Here is a 17,294-nt window from a genome sequence, read left to right on the forward strand (position 1 = left end):
GGGCTCGGCCCTGTCCCCCCGCCGCCCCGGGACCGCGGGCAGGGTCGTCGCCACCGCGGGGTCGAACAGCCCCCGGTATCCCCGGGGTGCGTCCCCCCGTCCCCCTTCCCCCCCGGTTGGAGCCGGGGCGGGAGCGTCGGGTCGGGCCGGTGATGGAGGGCGGGGGAAGGCGGAGATGCGATGCCGCTGCCGGGGCGCTCCGCCGGTGGTACCCGGGGCTCCGGCACCGGCTCCGGCAGCAGCAGGGCTTCAGCATCCCCTTCCGTTACAGCGCTCGGGTGCCTCAGGAGCCGCAGCTCTTTTAAACCGCTGGTACCTTAAAACGTTCTCTTTCGACTCCCTCCTACCCAAGCCCTGTCTTCCCGTTTTTCTTACCGAGACCACAGCCCTCCCTGCCCGTTGCCACCGGGGCTTTGCTCGGGGATGTGTGTGAAGGTGCAGCCGAGATGCCCGAGGAGTCCTGCCCGAGTCCCTTCAGCCAGGCAGGGTAACACCCCTCTTTCCAGAGCCACGTTTTGTTTTTTTTTTCTAACAACAAACTAAAAATAACTGTGCTAAAACTAGCACTTTCCTCATTTAAAATGTGGCTCCCAAAGGGCTGTGCACAGGCCTTCTGGGACCAAGTGCTGCAGCCACGGCTGCCCTTCCTGCCCAGCTCCAGCAGCTCGCCCAGGCCCAGGGCTGCCAGCACCCAGCGTGTCTTGTGGAGCGTCCTGGGAGCACATCCCGTGGCACCCAGGCTCCTGCGGCCCCTCACGGTGCCAGCAGGGGAAAGAGGGATGCTGTGGATGCCTCTCTTTTTTTTTTTTTTTTTTTCATTTATTTTATTTCTGACAGTTGTAACATCCCTCACAATCTAGGGAGGTCTGTGTTGTGTTTTCTTCTAACCTCATTTTATGCATGAACAGGACCGGTTACAGGCATGACGGTGTAGATAGCAGCAGGGAGAGGCAGGCTCGGAGTTCAGACATAACTTCATAAGACAGCACAGTGCATCTCAGGGAAGCCTATGGACCTGTGAGGGCTGAGGAGGATGGGCTCCACCAGAGCTCTGGTTCTCCAGAGCTTGCTTGCATGGCCTGAGGAAATAAATGGGGAGATGCGCCTCTCAATCCCTGCTATTGGGGTTAAAATACCATGGGTTAAAATACCATGTGTTAAAATAGCTGTGCTGTTGTAGTACCATGCGTTGCAAAGACAGCCAGTGCCATAGCCTTGCATGCCACCAAGGAAATCCTAGATGATGACTGCTTCTTTGGGATCCTGTCTCCTCAGAGTACCTAACGTTCAGAGAATGGCTGAAGCCTGCAGTCTCTGTACTTGTAGATCTCGTGCCCAGCTCAGACAGAGCCTGGGCTTTGCCAGGTTTTCCCTTATTAGGCTGGTGGATGCTCTCCACCTCTTTCATGAGTGCCGGGTAAGGAGCATTCGCAGCAAACAATTATCAGGGTTGGAGATCGTGATCCTGGAACATCAGTTTTCAAACGCTGAAAATAAATTGCTTCTCTGGCTTTGGGTATCACAGAGCAGGGGGAAATGGAAACAAGACTCTCAGACGGTTTCCCTGTACTGATACTGTGTTTGTTTGTGTTCAAGGCCAAAGGGTGGTTCTGCTGCTCTTGGATCAAATCCCTGAAAATGTTGACAGGGTAGAGCCCACTGAAATCTGAATAAACTGGCCCAGATTCTGTACTCACTTCTGTACCACCTCTTTGCTCCCGTGAGGTGGGGGTCAGAGGGAGCGAGGCTTGGTCTCTGGATGAAATGCTGGTTGCTTAATAGTGCGATGTTGAAATTGGTGGGCTTGGGAAAGCAAAAGTATGTGCTGTTTCATAGGTAAAAAGAGCCGGCTTTGTTCCTGCCTAAAAAAAAAAAATAATTAAAAAAAAAAAAAGCACTTTGCTTTTTGGTGCATTGACACTTTATAATACGATATGGTGATTTCATACCTAGGACAGAGAAGTGGCTACTGAAACAAGGTCAATTTTAAAACTCTTTCAAAAGAACCTAGCAGGTCTCTAGGAAAAAAAAAAAGGAAAAAAAAAAAGAAAAGGCTGTCAGTGGGTTAAAAATAACAGCTAATATCCTATTTTTCCTAGCTCTGTATCAAATAATATGATATTTTCATTATTTAAAATCCAATATAATATTTGAAAAAAACATAGCTCCCTGCTTGTGTGTAAGGATTCTCAGAATGGGGTCATAATATACTGTTTGTTGTGTATATTGTCTGATCAGCTTTTTGGGTTTTTGCACTTTGAAAATGATATTGAGCTAGCAGGCTTTTTTCCTAGCAAATTTTATTTTCGTGCTTTTAACCACTAGCCCATAGTAATAAAATTTGGTTGCAAATATTGTGGAGGAATGTTTGTTTGTTTGTTTGTTTGAAAGTCCTTTTGCTGCCCCTGGACTTTATTTCGTTAGAAGGATTGAGCTGTTCATGGAAGCTTTGAAGCAAAACTGGACTTTAGGTGGGATTTGATCTGGTGTTATTCCTTTTAAAGTATAATTACGTATTTTTCAAATTATTATTTTTTTATATTTGAAAGCCCACACTTGAAAAGTAAAAAAAAAAACCAGATTGAAGAAGAAATAGCATGGTGAGCCTTGTGATCTGTCGACATCAGGTCGCTAAACAGTATTTGTATGTAAGAATACAAGGGCGTATGACTTTGTGTCATTATCTTTTAACTATGTGGTTATGCAACTGTGTTTGGGTTTATAAGAGATGACACTTCTCTGCAGATAAGTCCGTACATACCCCAAGGCACGGACCATTTTGGGTGATCTGCTTTTTTGAACAATTACCTGCAAAGATGAGGTGGGTGTGAGTCCCACCAAGACTCCTTGCCTGAGGTGGGAGGTGGACACGGTGTGCAGCGCCGTGCTGTTCCCTGGATCTCTCCTGTCTCTACCACTGCTTTATTCCATGGCATTTCTTTAGAAGGGGGATGGTTGATGGGGAGGGACATAACCAGCTTTGCCTTGGACCCTGGTTGTAGCCCTGAGAGCATCCTGCCCCGCACCCTTGTTTGCTCTCCAGCTACCGGGGCTCCCCTTGTTCTGCCTTGTCCTTGGGTGATGCCTGTGTGTGGTGGTGCCCTGGGCTGCAGGTGAGGGTGCTGAGCTCTGCCCCTTGCATTTGGCTGCTCTAGCATTTGCAGGGCTCATGCCTGCACGTCCCTGCGAGCCCCAGCAGAAAAACTGGAGCTCTGTGGCTGGATTTGGGCAGAAAATTGCTGCCTCTCAGCCTTCCCTGCTCCCCTGCAGTCACGGTATGTGGGGACCTCATTCCAGGGGTTTGCACTGGGACTGGCCCTTTCACCGAGCATGGGTTGGGTGCCCACTACATGCTCAGCCCTGTGGGGCATCTGTATCTGCCGTTGCACCCAGTTTGTGGGTTGGTTTCTCCTTCAGAGCCGTGCAGGGGGCAGTGAGGGGCTCTCTCTTCCTGCCGGTACCCACTGCAGAGACCCATCCTCCCGGTTTTTGATTTCTTTTTCATTTAATCATCACTTTCTATTATTTGCAAAGTCTGTAAAAGCACATTACAGTAATTTTCAGTCTTATCCTTTGCAACAACCTTGTTTACAGAGGCTGGGCTAGGCTTTACTTTAGTCTGACTCTGTGTTTCCTTCATTTTTCCTTCTTTTCGTTGTCTTTCATGCTGTGGCTGAGAGGAGATAGTTCTTTGTTATCCTCCAGGGGACGGGTTGTTGGATGGCACTTTAGTGCTGGTTCCACAGTGCAGTGTCTGGGTAGCAAAAGTGGATGTTTTCTTCAGCAATCTGTGCCTTCCCAAATCCCACAGGGCCTGCCGGGACGCCCGTGGAGGGTGTAGGTTCCTTCTTTTCCTACAGAAACTGTGAGTTTTCTTCTTGGTGATGCTGTTCCTCTCATCCCCTTGCAGTGTGGTTTGAGTTCTTCCTGCAAATGGGTGTCTCTGGCTCTTTGGCAACGTTATGGCATCTTCTCTTTTTTATCTTTGAGGGCCCATGGGACACTCTGGTCTGTGGTAGGTGGCAGCCGGGTGCTCAGCCCACTGCAGAGCTGCTGTTAACATTACCTGGTGTGCTTAAGGCAAAGGGGGGGTACATGACACTACCAGGAGGTGGGTGCACAGGTTGCTTTGGGGCTGCTGGTGCCTCGCTGGGCTGGGCATGGCTTTTATCTTCAAACTTTGGGTATCAGGGTGCCTGCTCTGCCACCTCCTCGCTGCTCTGACCCAGCCTCTCTGCATGAGGAAGGGCTGTGGTGGTGGCAAGGGGGTGCACTGGTACCAGCTGGGGACAGAAGATGCCCTGGTGCCATCAGACAGTTGTCCCAGAAGTTCTATGAGGCTTCTTTGAACAAAACATTGAGGACAGACCCTTCTAGGCTGAGGTCCTGAATTGTTCTTCTTGAGAATGGGGGCATTTTTGCCCTTGGGCATAGGAAAGGCAGCCAGCCCAAAGCTGCTCCACCTACGCTCCAGCCCAAGTGCCCAGTTTGGACTGGATCACCCCCTGCTACAAGCAGTGCTGAAAATCAACGTGCTTCTCAAAAAGTGCCTCCTCTCTGCTGGGTGCCCCATCTCAGGACAGCTCACTAAACGCAGGTGAGGGTTATAATACTCGTTGCAACCTAGTGGCATTTTTTTCAGCAAAGGGCAGCAGTTCTCTAGGTTCCCCCTCCTGCCCCACTTCCCTTGTCTGTGGGAAACCTGCACCCACCTCCTCTCTGCCTTCTGTGCCCCATTTGCTGTCCTGCTCCTACTCACTCTCTTGTCCCTCGCTCTGGCAATGCCTTCAGTGAGCCTGGAAAAATAAGCCCAGCAGAGATCATTCAGTTTTGAGTCAGTTCCTAATTTTGGATCTGTTGTGAGAGAGCTGGGCAAGGTCCCTACTGACACCAGCATCAACCCGTGGTGTGCAGGGTCTGCTCCACGGAGTGATCCTCCCCGTTTCCCATGCTCTGTCACTGCTGTCACCCTGTCACTGCTGTCACCCGTGCTGAATTTGGCCCTGACTGGCTGATGGTGGGAGCTGTGGGTGCGATGGAGGTGATGCAGGGTTTGTCACCAACGGCCACGGATCTGCAGCTGCCCTGTAGAATTGTGTAGCCAGGTTCTTTCCAAGCAGAGCTTGGAGCATCCTGCCCCTGGATTGGGAAGCGGTGTGTCAGCACCAGAAACTGCATAACGTGAAGTGGTCCTGTCCTCTGGTGACAGCAGCTGTGTAAGCCTTGCTGATACGGAAGTTCTTCCAGGGAATCACGAAAGCAGAACTGTTTGTCCAGCACCCTTTGGTGGATCATCCCTACCCCCCTCTGTTGCTCCTCCCTGCCCCACTACTCCAGAGAACACCCAGGGAGAGGAGATGTGGGATGACTCCTCTTTTCTTGTTGACCTCGCTCACCATTGCCACTTCAGGTGGGTTTGTGGTAATTTCTTCCTAATTAACTGTAGCTGCTGGCATTTACAACCGCAGGTGACTTGAAGCTTTGAGGCCCTCAACTCACCTGAAGCTGCTGATGGCCAGAAGCTTTCTGCAGCCAATGATGGGATGTGAAGGGAGTCGCCATAGAAACATCTTGGGCAATAAATGGAGCCTCAAAAGCTTTGAACTCCTTTTAGCAGAAGCCTGTATGTGAGTGTGGGCACAGGCAGGTAGTGGTGTGCACGTGGATGGGGAAGGTGTGTACACCCAGCGGAGCAAGGATGGGAGACACTTGGGAACTGCAGCTGCAGGAGTGAGAGCAGGATTTAAACGTCTGCTTTGGTGAGCTTGCCTTCCCCTGAGGTTTTGATTGCAAAACTGAGTCAGAGCAGGAGTGTGTGATACGGCCCTGATGCTGGGATGGCAGGAGGGAACTTGTTCTGGCAGATGGGCTGTGTCCCACACCTTGAAGCCCACAGCCCCTCCTGTGTGCTGCAGACACAGGCTGGGGGCACAGCCAGGGCAGCCCTGTCCCCCAAGACTCTGGAGCTCAGCACAGCCTCTGTGGGTGGCACTTCTCTGTCTCTGGTCCTTTCTTGACCACCTCTGCCCTTCCCTTCACTGCAAGACCACTGTATGGATGGTCTGAGGTTCTGTGTCCACCCACTGAAGTTGGGTGCCCTGGGACGTGCATCCTCCACCCCCAGACCCTTTCCTGGGTCTGCTCCTCTCAGTTCCCCCCAGCTGCCTTCCCTGGCAGAGCCTGGTTTCCCTTTGCTGGCTGTTCACTCGCAGGGCACTGGGGCACTGTTGGGTTTCCTGGTTGTAGGCTGTGGGGCAGGGGTCCCCGCATGGGCCAGAGTCAGGAAGAAAGATAAAGTTTTGGCTGCTCCAGAGGCTTAGAAACCCTCATGGTCTGGCCATCCCAGGATGGACGGGTTCTGGGAACCATGGACCCTTGTCCTGGCAGAGTCTCTCTGCTTCAGGATGGCTGTTCCCCCTGTGTGGGATGCCCTGTGCAAGACAGTAGCTTCTGTGTGTGCCTGGGGATGCTGCACTCCCTTCTCCAGCCCGCCTTCCTTGCATCTCTGTGTCACACTGGGATTATCTCCCTCTGCTCCTGCTGCAGCTGCTTCCCGGAATCCCAAATCCCCAAAATGCTGTTTCTCCAGTAATCCTTGTCATTAAAAGTGGCTCCTAAGCTCAGAGCACCTCCTCCTCAATACAACCAGCACCCTGTCACCCTCTCTAGAAAGGAGCAGTTTGAGATGGGCATATACTAAAAGTGAGAAAATGAGCTTGTTAACCTGGGACAGGACGCTGTCCCCCCCACCTGCTACCAAGCTCCAGTTACCCTTGGATCCATCTGGATTTTCACTATTCTATTTTTTAACAGTGTGAAAACATGTTTTCTCTGCTGTTGTTATGGCCCTGACGAGGCACGTGGCTGTTGGTGACGGTGTTGTGCGTGTGTGGGAGAGAGAATTGTTCCCTCTGTCACTGGAGTCTAGAAGGTTGAGGACGTGCAGGTGAGGGGTTCTTCAGGAACTGGACTTTACCAGCTTTCTGAGCTTGGCTGCCTTCCCACTTATGAAATACAGCTGAACCTTTTGATAGCGGGCAGGTAGGAATAGCTGAGCATCAGCAGAGTCCTTAAGAAATTACATCCCTGCTTAAACTTTTAAAAGTCAGCTGAACACCCCTTTGACACATCCTCCCTGGGCCATTCCCCAATGGCATGCTATTTTTTGCAGTAAAACTCCTGCTCCAAAAATATTGTCCAAAGGCAGAATGCCCCTTTGCTGGATCTCTCCACTGGGAGACGGGGAATGTTCCCATGCCAGACCTTGGGAGCTGCTGGGGTGGTGCCAGGTCAGCTCTGCCCACCGGCGGGTGCCCTGAGCCCTGGGTGCCCGGAGCGGTGATGGGCTGGTGGCTGGCTGGCTTTTCCATGGCTTTTCCCTGCTTTTTGGAGAGGAGAGAGGGTGAGGGGCTCCTCCTCGGGCCGCATGCCGGCAGAGGGAGCCATGCATCCTCGTTTCATATGCACAGCCTGACACGCCAATTAACGAATTAATTTGAAAGGTGCTGTGAGAGATGAGATTAGAACTGGGATCCTCCACTGGGCAATGGCTCAGGTAGTCTCACGGAGGCTGAAAAGTGACCATGTCCTTCCCAAATCCTTCCTCTCTGCCTTGCCACCCAAGTTCAGTTCTCAGGTAAAGCCTTGGGTGGGTTTGATCTGGCCCAGCTTCTGGTGGCCGTGCAAGACATGAACCGTCTCCATGGCAGATGTGGTGGAAGTTGATGCCAGCACCTTGGTGAGCTGGGTGTGTGGGCACTGGGTGATCCACAGGCACGCAACGGACCAGGGCTGCAAGTGTGAACCTCCATGGACTGTGGGGTGAGTGACCAGGGACTGTGGCTGACCCTGCAGATGTAGAGATGGCCTTGTTTTGCATTTCCCAGGACTTGGCAATGGATTTGCTAAGGCAGACAAGAGCTTGTGAGCTGGAGCTGGGGTTGTGAGGTCTGACATCATTAGTCCTGCCCAGAGGACTGACTGTTGCACTGGCAGATGATGCTGCTCCCTTCCTTGGTACCACAAAGCCATTGAGGAATTAAGTGAAATGCAAGCACTGAACCTTCCCCAGCTGGAGTAGTGACTGCAGGCGAGCAGTTATGGGCTTTGTCTCAAAAAGCTGCTCACGTTTTTGTGCAATGGGAGACTCACGTCTGGCTGGGAAGGATGCTGGAACCATCAGTTCAGGCTTGAATAATTGGTTTTGCATCTACAGTGCTGACATGCTTTGGTGAATTAGAGATGGGTGGGGAGCTCTTCACTGGGAGGAGATGGCAGCTGGATGAGCTGGTGGGGCTGGGCTGCTCCAGATTGGGAGATGTGAGCTCACATCACAGGACTGAGAGAGGCTCAAAGTGTCGTGCGAGGAGAGTGGCAGCTTCTCGCTGTGCCGTGTCTCCTGCTTTTTGGTTAATGATTTTGGAACAAGGTCTGTCTGACTCTGCTCTGGCAGTGAATGTGGCCAGTGGTGGTGTTGCCATGTGTTTTGGACCTGTTGTGGGTTAACCCCAGTTGAGCACCACACAGCCACTCGTTCACTTCTAAGTGGGACAGAGAAAGAAGAAAGGAAGAGTAAAAGCAATAAAACTTGTGGGTTGAGATAAGTGGTGTAATTAATGAAGGAAAAGTGGAAGAAGAGAGAAAGAAAACAAAACAAGGGATGCAAAGGCAAGCACTCGCCGCCTTCCTTGGTAGATTGATGCCTGGCCAGTTCCTGAGCAAAAGGTGGCTATAAACTCCTCCTCTGATCTCCCCTCTCTCCCTTTTTATTGCTGACCATGACGTTGGATGGCATGGGATGTCTCTTTGGTTCATCCACCTGGTTGTGTCTCTCCCCCAACCTCTTGTGCAACCCCAATTTATTTGCTGAGGGGCACAGTGAGAAGGAGGGAAGACCTTGCTACTGTGCAATCTCTGTTCAGCAACAGCTGAAACATTAGTGTGTTACCAGTGATGTTTTGGTCACAGATCTAAAACACAGCACCACAGGAGCTGCTGAGAAGCGAATTAACTCCATCCCAGCCAGACCCAGCTCAGGGACTGTTAAACACCTTTTATTGCACGTCCCTTTGGGGTACCCACATTGTAGGAAGGTGCCCTTTGCAGAAGAGCCTAATAGACCAGGGCAGTGGCCTCTGCCCTGTGGATCTGGTGGCAGGGGCACACTCAGACTGTCCTGGATGAAGACACGATGTTGCCAGGCCTGACCTCTGGTGTGAGAGGACAGACAGACAACCAAGTGCTGGAAGCAATCCTCATGGAGCAGGGCTGCACGTGTGCCAGCAGTGTGCCCAGCTGGCCAAGAAGGCCAATGGCATCCTGGCCTGTGTCAGGAGCAGTGTGGCCAGCAGGAGCAGGGCAGTGATGGTGCCTCTGTCCTGGGCACTGGTGAGGTCTCACCTGGAGGGCTGTGTTCAGTTCTGGGCCCCTCACTGCAGGAAGGACATTGAGGTGCTGGAGTGTGTCCAGAGGAGAGCCACCAAGCTGGTGAGGGGTCTGGAGAACAAGTCACACAAGGAGAGGCTGAGGGAACTGGGCATGCTCAGTTTGGAGAAGAGGAGGCTGAGGGGAGACCTCATTGCCCTCTACAACTCCCTGAAAGGAGGGTGTAGAGAGGTGGGGGTTGGCCTCTTCTCCCAAGGGAATAACGACAGGACCAGAGGAAATGGTCTAAAGTTGCAGCAGGGGAGGTTTAGATTAGATATTAGGAAGAATGACTTTCCTGAGAAGGTGGTCAGGCACTGGAATGGCCTTCCCAGGTGGTGGAGTCACCATCCCTGAAGGTATTTAAGAAACGTGTAGACATGGCATTTCAGGGCATGCTCTAGTGCCCGAGATTGTTGGTTTGTGTCTGTCTGTGGGTGGGTGTGGTGGTGGTGGGTTTTTTCTTGTTTTTTTTTTTTTTTTCCAAAGGTCTCTTCCAACCATGAATATTCTGTGAGGGGTGAGCTCTGGCTCAGGTGGTGTAAATTAACCTCAGTCCCTCACAGTGGTGGAGGTGGCAGGACAGGGTCTGACCTGTGACCACTCTCAGGGGGCTGTGGCTGCTGCTGAGTATCTCCCCTCAGTTCCCCAGCACGGGCTCCAGTCAGGTCTGCTGCTTCCAGGGAGGCTTTTTCCAAACCTTAGGCTGTCCTAGAACTAGAAAATCCTGCAGCTGAGTCTGTGCTGCTGATACCAAGCGCTGTCCTGGCTGTGAAAAGCTGTCTGCTGTGAAATAGAAATGAGAGGGAGGGACCATGAAGCACCAGGCTGGAAGGCCTTTTCTTTAAACCACAGCTGAGCTGGGCTTAGGCAGAGGTAGGACACAATGTCTGGTCCTGGCTTCCACAAGGCGGCACGTGCGTTTCCCTTGTGAGCCATCAAAGGCTGGTACTGAGACTCATCTCTATCTTTTTTTATATCTAGTCCATCACTGTGCTATCTGGTGCCTCCCAAGTATATTTAGAAATAGTAATGATGGGTTTTATTTCCCCTTTTCTAGCCGGTGCATGAAGCATTTGATAAGTTTATATGTTTTATATGTTTTTGTGTGTGAGCTCTGTGTCTCTGTGCACCACGATGAGGAAAGCTCTCTCATGAGCTAATCCTTCTGGTGCACCCCATCATGGGGGGCTGAGGACTGGGCAGATGTAGTGTTTGTGTCTGGTTCAGCCCTGAGCCTCTTAAAAGTTTGATGTCAGCCCTGCTGAGGGCAGCTCTGTCTTGTTATCCTGTTTCTGAATCGCAGTGGCTGCATGTTCAGGTGTGAGTTTTGGTGTCAGTTCACAGGGAGGTTTGATGGGAGAGATGGGTGGCAGGAGATGTGTGCAGGTCGGAGCCCAGCATGGGGGAGAATGGCTTTTTGGCTGGACACCAGTTGGCTTTGGATGCCCAAACTCTGTCGGAGGGCAGTTATTTGGAGGGAAGGACATGAAGGAGCACATTTGTCTGCACAGAATCATAGAATCGCCTTGGTTGGAAGAAACCTTTAAGATCATCAAGTCCAACCATTGACCTGGCAATGCCAAGTTACTATGAAACCATGTCCCTCAGCACTACATCTTAGCTGGCTTCAGCCAGTCCAATGTTTGCCTCCTGTGGTGTGAGGAGTGATGGGGACCTGGAGACAGGTGTGGGGACGTGCAGGGGACCGGTGAAGCATGGCTGGAATAAGGCTGCCTGTGCCGTTTGGGATTTCAGCACTTTTCCATCTGGAAACTTGGGCTGGGGGCAGTGGGCTCTGTTCCTGCTTGAGCACACACTTTGGGGCTATGTGCAGGAGTTCTAACGGGATTGTCATCAAACGAGCTAAAGAGGAGTGTGGAGAGGGAGGAGGAAGTGAAACAGCTGAGGGAATATGGACAGAGACAGGAAGGGTCTGCAGTGAGAGAGAGAGCAGGAACCAAATGGACACAGTGCGTGAGGGTGGCAAAGCCAGAAAAAGCCACATTTGTGTGTGGGAAAGTGGGAGTGTGTGTGTGTGTGCTGCCAGTTCTCCCCCTCTCAAGCTCAGAATTCCTTTGGGAAAGGGTGGGCACTCCTGATGAGGGTACTTGGAGCCAGCTTCTTGCTGTTTTTTGGGCTGCAAAGATCTTTCACTGTCACTGGCACTGAGTGGCTGTTGGGCTGCGTGCTGGATGGAGTGAATTAGGTGGCAGGAGTCCTGCCTGGGCGCTGAGGGGGTCTGGGGGAGGCCCCTTGCTGGAGCAGGTGAGGCTGCGGATGCACGGTAGGTCTGAAGGACTCGGAGCTGCAAAATGCCTGCACCCGCCTGTGTGGGTTTCCGTGCCCCCTCCCTGTGTGTACGCTTCCTCACGTGTTCCAGCACGATCCGACCTGCTCACGTGTATGCATATCTCTCCTTGGCTCTATTCTTTCACATGCACTTTGTCCATTTGCTTTTCTGTCCTCCCTGTTGCTACTGTAATCTCTCTCTCTCTCTCTTTCTTTTCCTTTTGTTCCCTGGGCTGCCTCTTACTTCACCATGTCCCTCTTTATTCCTTTTGATAATAATAACATTAGAACCTACGTACAAGGTCCCAAGGTCTTTGCTTTGTGCAGATACATCAGGAAAGACCCTTCAAAGCCTGTGTGCTAGAGACAGAGGATTCTCATAGTCTCACTATTGCCAGGACTGGCAGAGGCAAAGGCCCTGACTGTGAAATACGTGACCTGTGCAAAACCTCACACTGCGTCCTGTGTCCGTCCTGGAATGTCAGAAGCGAAGATGCTGGTCTTTTTTTTGATGGAGTTTTACACCAAAGCCCTGAGTCCTTATGCCTGATTGAGGAACCGGCCAATTAATTTCCCTTTATCACTTCTGCTGAGCACAGTGGTGGTTCCCAGAGCTCCCAGTCTGTCCCTTCCTCATTGTGTGCCATTGGTTTGGTAGTGACATTAAAGTGAACCTACTTGTGGATTCTGTTCTAGTCTGCTGTGTTCACGTGCTTCCAGCTTTCAGAAATGTTCTCCTTTTCAACTGCAATTTGCACATTTGGCCTCTGCTGAGAGCTGATGCTTCAATGGGATGCTGAAGCCTGGTGGTTGGAAAGCGTTTCCAGTGCCAGGGGGAGGTTGGCAGGTTTTGCCTCTGTGGTGCCCACTACATTTCCTCTGCTTGAAGGTCCTATGTGGCTGCTGGGTGCTGGGTCACAGTCTGCAAACACAATGCTGGACGGGGTTGGAGGAGGAATCAATTTTATATTTTTTTCCCACCTGCCAAAGTGGTTGGCATTCCTTGCAGAAGGCAGGTAGTTCTGCGTCTGGCTTGTAGAATCAGGACCAGAAACTTAGGCCACTTTTGTTGATTTGTCATAAGGACATGGCTCTGCTGTGCTAGTTCATCCTCATATGGATGATTTGAACTCTAGCTAGGGAAGGACTCTGAAATCAAGAGACAGGTTTAACACTTTAATTTTTTTCCTCTTAAAGTCCTCCAAGAAATGTGCATCTGTCTGCAGTGGTTTCTCTCAGTTTTGTTTAGCCACATGCCACGGTTTTCCGATGCTTGTTTCCATTTTGGTGCTCTCATAGGTTATGCCTGTGTTGGTGCTTGTGTCCTAAATTTCCTTGCTGAGAACTGGATTTGGGAAAGAGCAAGCAGCAGGCAGTGAAACCAAAAAGCCATCACCTGTTCCTGGAGTTTGCTGCAGTCTGCAGCCCTTTTGATTTATACACAGCAAAGGTCACTGAAGCAACAGGCCATTTTGGCATATTTGCTTACCCTGTGTATTCTCTTTGAGCAGCATGACCAGTATGGGGTGTCATTACTCATGAAAAGTAAAATGGACCTGGGAGTGGGGTGTAGCAGCGGGACCCTCAGTTCTCCTCTCTCTGCAGTAAAGGGCAGAAAGAGCAGGAGACAGTAAAGCCTGTGCCAGCCTCTTTGGCTGCTCTGGAGCCTTTTTGCTTGCACTGACATTGGTGGTTGTATTGGGACTGGCCACCAGCAGGACCATCTCCTGCTCTTTTGAGCTTTGAAGGGCCTTTTCTGCTGTATCTACAAAATGGTATCCCATCTGAGCCATGCACCTGGGGGAAGGTGTCATCTGCTGACACAGCAGCAGCTTTGGCAACTCTGCAGGGGTCTGAGGCATGAAGATTTTGGGAATCCAGGTTGGGAGTGCCTGTAAGTCAGTGCTGGCAGCAGGCTGCAAAGCAGTGGGCTCCCAGACAGGTGGCCGAGGTCTCTCTTGCTGAGGTGTCTAGTCCCATCCCAGGCTCATCACCCTGGGAGATGGGAATGGGTGATTTGCCTTTGGTGTTAGCTGTTGCTGTCCTTGGATCTGCCCCATGGTGTTCAGAGCTCTCATCTGCTCTGCAGCTCTTGGGAGAGCCCCCAATAGCTGAAAGTGGAGAGTGGTTCCTCCCTGGAGAAGGCATGCTAGTGAAAAATAACTGGATCTGGCCAGGTAAAATCTCTCAACAGCACCTGTAGGTACTGATGGGGCTGCTCTGTGGTGGCTGCCTCTCCAAGGGTCTGCGGCCCTTTGGAATCAGCCAGTTTGTGATGCAGAGAGTGGGTAGCACTGTTGTGCTTGCAGGGGGTATGTGAGGAGTGTGATGGAGCTGGTGGAGCAGGGAAAGCCTGGTTCTGTCTGGGCAGACAAGACAGAAACGGAGCGGGACCCTCTCACCTGTTGTAGCCTTTACTGGTGTGTGTTGGGTCTGCCCTTCCTTAAGGGGAGGTGAGAGGACTCCTCACCTCTCCACAGGGGAAGGCAGAGGGGCTGGGGAGCCTCTCTTCAAACCGTCCCATCGCTCCCACTCTGCAAACTCCCTTCCCCTCACTAGTTAGTATTAGTATTCAGTTTGTGGAACGGGCTATGCAATTAACACAAAGGTACAGTCATTCATTCTGACTGGAGGACTCACGGGATCAGATGTACTGGGGATAGGAAGCGGAGGCTTTCTGCTGGGAAAGAATGTCACAGCACAGCGGACACAGAAATGAAAAGCTATTAATAATGATCCCGGAACTTCACTTCCATCAGCTGTTTATTTAAAGGTGCTCCGTATTCAAAGCCTCCTGATTTATGTGGGCAATAACACTCACAGTCCTGGGATCACTTTTTTAAGCAAGGCTAATGGGGTGAAACCATCATACTGCGACAGTAGAGATCAAGCTGGGAAAATGATACTGGAGAGAAAAATAAACTATTGCCTATATTATCCAGGAGCTATGCTGGGCTGGGAGTCGGTGTGAGCTCCCTGCTCTTCCAGCATTTATTAAGGCTTTTACTTCCTTTTTTCTTTTTCTTTGTGAACAGAATTTACCGGGCATGGAAGGATATAAAAATTTGATTCTACCAGACAGGATGCTAAAAGCTTCTGGTTTTGCATTCAAACAGAGTTTTGTCTGTAGTGCAGCCATGTGTAGCTGTTGTGCCATGCAAGGTCCCAGGGGAGACAGCCTCCCCATCCTTGTCTCCAGGGGTTCCCGTCCTGACTCAGCCCCATTCCTGAGGGATTGGTCCCTCTGGGGAAAGTGGTTTCTGCCCTCTCCTGTCCGTTGCTTGGTTTTTGCTTGCATAGCTGTGGTATCGGGATACCTCTGTGTGCCTGGAGGAGCAGAGGTGAAACATTCAGGGCTGTGGCAAGGAGGGGGTGAAGGGGCTGCTCTGCTCCAGGCAGAGACCAGTTTCCACATGGATTCTCTTCACAGCCATTGGCCATGGCAGCATCAGCGAGGACTGTTTGGTGGGACCATGAGTGCTGGGCCAGAGCTGACCTGGCTGGTGGATTGGCACAAACTCTGGATGTTTACCTCTTCCTGCAGAAGGGAGGTTGGGTTGTGGGTGCAAGAATGTCTTGAGGCTGGAGGGATGCGAGAGACCTGTGCCAGTTTCTTCTGGATCTGCCAAGTGAGCTCTTAGGGGACAATAGTTGGTTTCACCAGCTCCCTCTGGCCATAGAAAATCAGGTTGGAAGGGACCTCGAGCTTCACCTGGTCCAACCTTTCTTGGCAAATCTGGCAGAGTGCAGAAGGAATGTTGAATGTTGGCCATCCAGAGCATACGTGACCTTGTGGTACCTACGAGGCAGTGAGCAGCTTTTGGCAAAACCCATCTGTTTTTCCTGGGGAAGGGAAATAGGACTTTAAGCTGCTGAGCTGTGGGGCTGGCAGCTGGGGTCTGTGTTGCTCTGGACAGGGTCAGACTCCTGGGACGTGCCTCCAAGTGCTGTCTGTCATCAGAAGCTGGTAGTGGTGGTGTAATTAGTAGAATGAAACAAATGATTGCAAATAAATAATGCATCTGTCATTAATGATTGAATGCAAAATTTAGCGTATTGCTGTTGTCTTCAAGTTGCCTACAAGGAGATCATAATCCTTTAGTCTGTCACAGGCTGGAGAAAGCCTTTATCTACAGCTCATCGTTGCCAGGTGTGCTGTGAGGATTGCTTGCTTGGAGACCTGGCCTAGCAAGAGGGTCAAATTCCTCCTGGTTGTGCTTTGCTTTGAATGAGTCTCTGCCTGCATGACCATCCAGAAGCCCTTTTTGGTGTGTGAAGCTCTGGTGCCCTTTCTCAAGAACATCTGCTCATTACTGGCCTGTTCCTGCTCAAAGTGCAGCCTTAGGGACCTAAGGAGGGATGTAGCAGGGCTCTCATGGCCTGGGGCAGCCCCGAGGGGTGTATGGTGGCTCAGTTCTTGCTGTGCCTCCTCTTGGAGATGCAGACTTTCAAATCCATTTGGTCAAAATTAGCTACCCATGATTAGCCACCAGAGATTTCTGCCAACTGTGGTGGGTTTTTCTGAGCAACGCTGCATCTTAGCAAAGCATATTTGCCTCCTGTTTGAGGGATGAGGCTGTGCCACGTTCAGCTTCAGGTTCCTGAATTTCTGCAGTACCAAGATTCCTTCCTTTCTCCCCAGCCTGTTCGCTCAGGAATTTCTGGAGAGCCGGAAGGTTTGAGGCTGGAGTCTTTTCCACATGCCAGAAAAGCCTGTGTTTAGACAGGAGGGTATTGCTCAGGAGGTGGTTGGTGGTGATGATGGTGCATTGAGGGGTGAGGTGTGCTGGTGTGGTGCTCCGATTGCCACATGGATGCTGCAGGGGCAAGTCTGGTAGCCCGAGTGGCTGAGGAGTGTGGATGCAGAGCAGTGGATTTTGGCAGGATGCTGTTGCAGAAATAATTTCCTTAACTGTTATAGTATCTTGTTTCTAATTCTTATTTAATGAGGTTCTCTGAAAATAAGAAAAATCATTGTAACAGTTTTCTTAAGTGTGAAAGATCAGGCTGAAATTGGCATTAAAGAGACTAATTGCTCTCATTCTTCCGCCTTTCTGACAGCTGTTTATTGTCGCAGACCTCGTCCTGAGGAAACCACTTGCCTCTTCAGGCTGCTTTCAGCCTAAGGCACCTGCAGCAGAAAGTTGGTGCCTGCTTCTAATCTGGGCTGGGGACAACTTGATTGTCCCATCACACCGGAAAGAAGTGCTGCTGAAGCTGCAGGTGTGAGACCTTTGCTGCCGCTGCCCCAGGTCTTCTCTGCTTTTCACTGCTCTCATGACCCCCCCACGTCAGCATGGATGACCCCGAGCTGACTTGGTCTGAGTCTCAGGAGGACTGCACTGCCACGGGAAGAGACTTCCCTGGTCTCCTGAGCTCTGCAAAGAGGGGCCACAAGTCTCCCATCACGAAAACTGAGAAATTTCCAGGGACAAAATTGCCAAGAGGATTAAAATGTATAGGGACAAAGAGTGAGCAGCAGCAAGACCTTCCCGAAAGTGATGTGTGCAGGCCATTTTATTTGTTTAACCACAGGACTGAGTCTGACCCTGACCTTGAACCCAAAGCTCCAAACTGAG

At 51.2% G+C, this 17,294-nt stretch overlaps 1 protein-coding gene across 1 annotated transcript in view; it reads left to right on the forward strand.

The window, feature by feature from the left end:
* The window catches only part of CDH22 (cadherin 22, type 2), an 82,081-nt gene that overhangs the window by 412 nt on the left and 64,375 nt on the right, over nt 1–17,294 (forward strand). The window lies entirely within an intron of this gene.

Source organism: Calidris pugnax, unplaced genomic scaffold (genome assembly GCF_001431845.1).
Source record: "Calidris pugnax isolate Ruff unplaced genomic scaffold, ASM143184v1 scaffold118, whole genome shotgun sequence".
NCBI classification, from domain to species: Eukaryota; Metazoa; Chordata; class Aves; order Charadriiformes; family Scolopacidae; genus Calidris; species Calidris pugnax.